Source organism: Miniopterus natalensis, chromosome 4 (genome assembly GCF_054644295.1).
Source record: "Miniopterus natalensis isolate mMinNat1 chromosome 4, mMinNat1.hap1, whole genome shotgun sequence".
NCBI classification, from domain to species: Eukaryota; Metazoa; Chordata; class Mammalia; order Chiroptera; family Miniopteridae; genus Miniopterus; species Miniopterus natalensis.
In genome coordinates this window covers 75712411-75719457 of record NC_142084.1, presented here as the reverse complement: position 1 = coordinate 75719457, position 7047 = coordinate 75712411, and positions in this window count along the sequence as shown.

The following is a 7047-nucleotide window of genomic DNA, read 5'->3' as shown; positions in this document are numbered from 1 at the left end:
AAGGCAGGATGACCTCCGTTTGTTTATGCTCTCCAGCCCACGCCGCACAAGCTGCCACCAAGAGCTTTATTACACAACTGCCAAGCAAGAGGATTTCCCCCACATATTTAGTTGTGATTTGGGAATTTGAAAATGAGAAAGAAAAGCTAAGGAGCCGAGGTGAGAGGTAGTGGAGAACAGGGCAGGAGGGAGGGAGTGAGCAAACACAGGACACAACTGGGAGGAAACCACGGGGGAAGATCCTCAGCGCCGACACTTCCTTGATTTCTCCTGACCTCGCCTTAATTATGCTCATTAAAGCTGAATCTGGTATTTCAAGTGCGACTAGACAGAGATGGAGAAGTTGGGAGAAACTGCCAAAAGATGAAGGAACCCAACGAGTTTAGATCAGGAAGGCAAGTTTAAGGTGTCAGTGGGATGTCCGTGTAGAGATCACAGAGGACAGTTAGAAAGAGAGATCTGGTGCCCTGATGAAGGCCTGGGCTTGAAAGATGTGTCAGGAGAAATTCTCTTAGAAATCCTAGCTGGAGCCACAGAAGTCGTAGAAATCATAAAAACACAAAGAACAAAGAGAGTCAGGCCTGGCTGGCGTGGCTCAGCGGTTGAGCATCGACCTATGCACCAGGAGGTCGAGGTTTGATTCCCGGTCAGGGCACATGCCCAGGTTGCGGGCTCGATCCCCAGCAGGGGGCGTGCAGGAGGCAGCCGATCAATGACTCTCATCATTGATGTTTCTCTCTCTCCTTCTCCCTTCCTCTCTCTGAAATCAATAAAAACATTTTTTAAAAGAGAGAGGGAGAGAGTCAGGGACAGGAAAAAAGAAAATAGAAAAAGAGCTTGCAAAGGATAGAGAGCAGAGGTCAGGGTGGAAGCGAGGAAAGGGAAAGTTCCGAAAGGGCAGCATTAATCCCCAGGATCAAATACTGTCGAGTGGCCAGGAGGTGAGGCTTAGCCAAGCAAAACTGCTCCCTTCTCTGCCTCCATACCAAAGCTGAGGCTGAGGAAGGCACTAACACCTGGCCGCCATGGTTATCCTTCACGGTGTTACTTACTGTCACCCAATAAGCAGAGGGTGCTGCTCTCCCCAGGCTCGGGCCAGGGTCTCGCACAGAAAACCAAGCTTAACACGACTGTTGAGGTCACGTTAAAAAGCAAATCCAGGCCAGGCAGGGAAAGGACACGAAATCTGAGCTTCTTCCCCTTTCTAAGAGAACCGTATACAGTATTTCACCCGAGAGCGTATTATCACCTCTCAGGTAGATGTGGAAAAAAGCATCAGGTATTAATTACCAATTTGACTCAACAGATGTTATTAATTACCAGTCAAATGCAAGGATCTGTGTGTGCTGAGAACCTCCAGCGGAAATTCCCAGACCGTAGCCGGCCTCTATTCTCTGTTCCAGTTAACACAGCTGGCGAGGCAGCCTGTCCTTGGCACTGTCACTCTCTGACCATTAGGCCTTGCTCTTGGGCAATTCTTCTCGGGACTGTCTGTCTCACTTGACACCCCCCACCCTCCTTCCTCCAGTGTGACTCCTGCTCTAGCTGTGGTCTCTCTCACAGCCACCCTGTCCAGGTGACCTGTCATTGCACAATCCTAGTCAATGCCAGCCCCGTACTTTGAACTGCCTGTCACGCTCCCAAGTCCCCGTTATCTTGAAGTTCTCTCTCTCTGGCATATTCCCAGTCCTCTTAATGCTTCTTCACATGATTTCTCAGGGGCCCCTTCTTTCCCAGCCTCATTAGTACCAGATTTATGCCCAGACTGTTAAGACAGCCTTGAAACCGGGCTCCCTATTCCACTATTTCCCTCCTCTAACATCCTACACACTGTGGCCACATTAGTCATCTTTAAACACCACTCTCATTACCATAGTAGCAGTAACTCTTCATTAAGCACTTAACATGTGTGCAGTGTAATGCTAGACAGTTTATGTTATTACGTCATCTCATGCCTACCCTACGAGATGGGTATTATTATCCCCATTTTAGGGATGAGGTAACTAAGGCTTACTCACCTATAAAGCCTTGCTTACAGCACTGTGTGTAAGGCCCTCCACAATTTAACCTACGTTCTCAATACTTTCTCTCACTCTTCTTTTCTTCAAAACCTTTGTTCCAGTGAAACTGGCCTGCTGATGCCTCCAGAGGTGCCTTCCCCCCCTTTATTTGCTGAGTGCATCTCTCGAGCCGACACAGGCCACCAACCACACAGAGGCAGGGCCTGCTGAAGGGCTCACATGCCTGACTAGCAAGCCCAGTGCTGCCGTGGAGAGCATACTCTGCCTCCCAGGGGGCTGTGAGCACAACTAGCCCACAGAACCTGACCACTGTGGCCACTCAGATCACTTGGGCCCGGTGAGCAATGTTCTCCTCTTCCTTGGTTGCTGAAGTTTCTCAGCCCCTAGTTCCTGCTGTAGGTCACTCCTGAGTCTCCAGAGTATGATCCAGTAAGTCCTATGAATATATTTGTACCATCACCTGGGCTGAATGGCTATCAAGGTCACCAGGCATTCAAACAAGCACAGATTCAAACCGATACAGCAATATACTTGATAGGTCAGATAGGTCAGATGATAGAAGATGATGATAGATAGATAGATAGATAGATAGATAGATAGATAGATAGATAGATAGATAGATAGATAGATAGATAGATGATAGATGATAGATAGATAGATAGATAGATAGATAGATAGATAGATAGATGATAGATAGATAGATAATAGAGAGATAGAGAGATAGATGATAGATAGATAGATAGATAGATAGATAGATAGATAGATAGATAGATAGATAGATAGATGATAGATAGATGATAGATAGATAGATAGATAGATAGATAGATGATAGATAGATAATAGATAGAGAGATAGAGAGATAGAGAGATAGATGATAGATAGATAGATAGATAGATAGATAGATAGATAGATAGATAGATGATAGATAGATAGATAGATAGATAGATAGATAGATAGATAGATAGATAGATGATAGATACATAGATAGATGATAATGTAGGGGGATAGAAAAACTATCAGTTAGGCTTCTCCAAAGAAACAGAACATTTATACATGTATTTATATAAGTGCATTTAATGTGTATTTATGTGTGTGTATGTGTCTCTCTCTCTATATATGTATGTATATATATATATATAAAGTATGTGTCCGTAAATAAAGGAGATTTATTATGAGGCACTGGCTATGCAATTATGGAAGCTGAGAAGTCCTAGGATCTGTCTTCTGCAAGCTGAAGACCGAGGAAAGCTGCTGGTGTAGTTTAGTCTGAGCTTAAAGGTCTGAAAGCTGGGGGAGTCAGTGGTGTAAATCCCAGCCCATGGGCTGGAGAAGATGAGATGAAATGTCGCAGCTCAAGAGTGAGGCCGGAAAAAAAGGGGTGAATTCTTCCTTCCTCCACATTTTGTTCTACTCAGGCCTTCAATGAATTGAATGACGCCCACCCACATTGGGGAGGACAATCTACTTCACTGAATTCACCTTTTCAAATGCTAATCTCACAGATACACCCAGAAATAATATTAAATCTGGGCACCCCTGGCCAGTCCAGTTAACACATCATATTAATCATCACAGATAAATCTAAAGTATAGAATCTAAATATGCACATATTTATCACTTGCTTTAAACTAGGTAGCTATATGCATTTATACACATGCAGACTGTAGAGTTTAACTTGTGCAATGTTCTTTCCTTAGCTGGTTTCTTGGCTCACTCCCTCACAGCATTCAGATCTCCACTGGAAAATTCTTCCTTAGAGAGGCCTACCCTGATTATTCTGGTTAAAATGCAGCCCTACCTCTCCTCACACTGCTTCACTTTTCTTCATAGACTTTATCTCTACCACACGCATCTCCGCCTCACTCAAATATAAGCTTATGAATTCAGGTAGACTGCCTGTTTTTCTCTGCTGTAATCTCAGAATCTAAATCAGTGCTTGGTCATTAAAGGGCCCTCAATAAATATTTGTGGAGAGAATGAACATAGGGAAAATGACTATCAACTAATAAGAAAGAATAAAAGTCTTGTTTGAAAATGGTTGTCTTTTAATTTAATATACAATTTAATTTAATATGCAATATCAAGTGTTTATGTGGAAATGAGTGAGATTATTAAGAAGAACATTCCTGCCTTTTTCAAGCATTCAATCAGCATGCATTTAACCTGGTTCCAGCTCCACTGCTCACTTGCTGACAAATAACCAAAGTGTAGAATTTCATGTAATAATGACCAGCTTCTGTAGGATTGCCTGGCCGCTTAAAACCCATTAGCCTATAGACTGGAACAGATGTCCAGGCATCAAATGATGGTGACCAGACATGAGCCTGTCCTATTTCATGCCTGCCACCAGGAGATGCTTTTAAGTAGACTTATAAAGGAATAGAGAAAATTGGGAGATAAAAATGGAGACTGAAAAGTAATGATTCCGATTTCCTCAGAAAACAATGGATCTGCCTAATATTGAGATAAAGCTGAAGTTTGCATGTCACCCTCTCCCTAGGCCACAAGTACTAGTGTATTCCCATATTTTCTTTCTCTGCCCATGTGGCAAAATTTTACGATGTCAGGACATACTGATGACAAAATAATTGGTGGTGAGTCACCTTATCCCGAACATAAGACAGCTGTGCAAACCTTCAGGCAGACCCGAGGGAGACTTGAGGCTTCAGTGTTTCCAAGCAAGCAAGGACACTCTTTTATCAACCTTAAGAAGCCAACCCCCAGCATCTTCAACATCAAGGTCCCAGGAAAGCCACAGATATATCTATTTCAGATCAGCTCGCCAAGACACACGCTGGATAAATGGAGAAAAGCAAGAGCAAGTCCGGATGAAATAGAAATGAGGGGCTGGCCACCAAATGTAACTGCACCCTTTCTCACAGGGTGTTTGCGCAGGCGTGGGCCCAGCCAGTCCTGTAAAGGGGCTTCCCACTGGCCTGCCCTGGCCACATACAGTTTAGCCCGATGCACCGTGGCTTAGCCAAAGCCAGGCATGGGGGGAAGCCTACTTCTTTAAAATTAATCTCTCCACAATGTGTTACGACTCTCTATGTTTTGTTCTTTTACTTTGTGATACTTGGGAGGGGAAGGGAATCCTGAATATATTTGTTTTTTATTTTTCTCTCACCTTTGTTTCTTATAGAATGAAGCCTTTGAAAGTTACATGGCAACAGAAATATAAGCCAATGGAGAGTGGTGTGTAGTGAAGCTAAAACAAGATCAATCAGTCATATACTTGGGCACCTACTAAACTCAAGACATGTAGTAAATGGACATGTAGAATCACGGGACAAAGAATTGTAGAAATCAGGACTTTTTCTCTAACATATATATATATTTTGAAATTTATTCCACTGTCTAGAAAAATAGTGACAATTAAAAAATTTTAAAGGCCATTTCTTCTTTAAAATTAGCATTCCAATTTATATTAGAGTGAAGATGTTCCAGAAAAAAAAATAAAAAATGATTCCATACAATATTTCTACCTTCTGTCTCCCTTGGGTCTGAACGGGAAGGAAAAGAGAGATTGGAGATCATAGTGAGGTCTAAGCCCAGGGTACTGGGGAAGTACAAGAGGAAGGACGAATGGCCTGGAACTGTGGGTAACGAATGGTTATTGACGTGTATGACTTCAGAGGCGATGCAGAGTGGGCACAGGCTAGTATTGTCACATTCACGGGATGCGACGCTCCTCCCCGGAGACTGGAGACGACACTCATCCATCATAGCAAATGATGCTGTTGAGGATAGGAGAGGAGTGTGAGTCAGATGACAATACCTTAAACCGATTAAGGAGGATGCCTGAAATCCAGGCAATAGCAATGGTCAGATTGGCAAAGGGGAGGCGACAATTGATGATGGCATATTTTTGCCCTGTGAGATGAGAGAACAGCTGTCTCTGCTCAAGAGTTACAAGAAGATGGCATTCTTAGGAGAAGAACTAGGTCTCAGTTAAAATAGAAAGCAAAGTAGTCTCAAACATCAGGCCACTGAGTGCTCTCCTGATGAAGTAATACAGTATATGATTAAATTTCAATTTGGTTTCTAAAATATATGTTTCAATTTCCAGGCAAATAAAGAGTATGCCTCATTTTTAAATGGAAAAAGTTAAAATGTACATATGAGAAAATATTAAATAAATAATAATAAATAATCTTTATTATATATATATTTCATTTTTCCCTTTCTTGATTTGAGAATCCAATATAGAAGTTATATTTTAATGAAATTTCTAATAGAAACTTCAATGAAATACTGACATAAACAAAAGATTTTCCTTGAAAGCACTTCTTTATTACATACCACTCAAAAATAATTTTATGGAATTTAAAATTCCAAAAACAAGGGTCAAAAGATTCATGAAATGTTGCAAAGGAGGCGCATAAGTTTAAACATGCAGTCAAGTTAAGCAAAGTTAAGGAACGTGTTAGAAAGATTTCTGTGAAGAGACTGGAAAAGCTTGTTGAAGATGTTGCGCTGTTTCTAACACAGGAGCAGAGCGGGAGGGCAGCAATGAGAAGGGAGATGTGGAGGCGAGCACAGGGGTGAGAACCGTAGGAAGTGGGAAGATAGAGGACTGGAGTGGCTGCACTGTAGGTGACATGGTGACAGAGAGTCAAGGTAACTTTCGGACCATCTGGACTAGAGATTTCATTTGTGGCAAGCTGAGCCTTCCAGGGGACCAGAGGCATAGTGAACTTACAGAATGTGACCTGGCCAATATACCACAACTTTTGTTTGCTTTGGAATCCAAACAGAATGTCACTGAGGTGCTATTTGGGTGATTCTGAAGAGGGCCACTGGAGGTCGCCGTTAAGGGTGAGAAACTACCACACCTACAGGCAGACTCTGCACAGATAGTAGAGAGAAGCTTAAGGATCATCACCTTCTGATAAAATTTGCTGTGGCTGCAGAGATCTGGAGATCTGACATCCACATCATGGCCCTGGAAGGGGTGCCTGAGGGGGTAAGAGGCCCTGGGCTCCAAAGAGGATGCCACTGGCCACAGATTAACCACGGGAGGTTA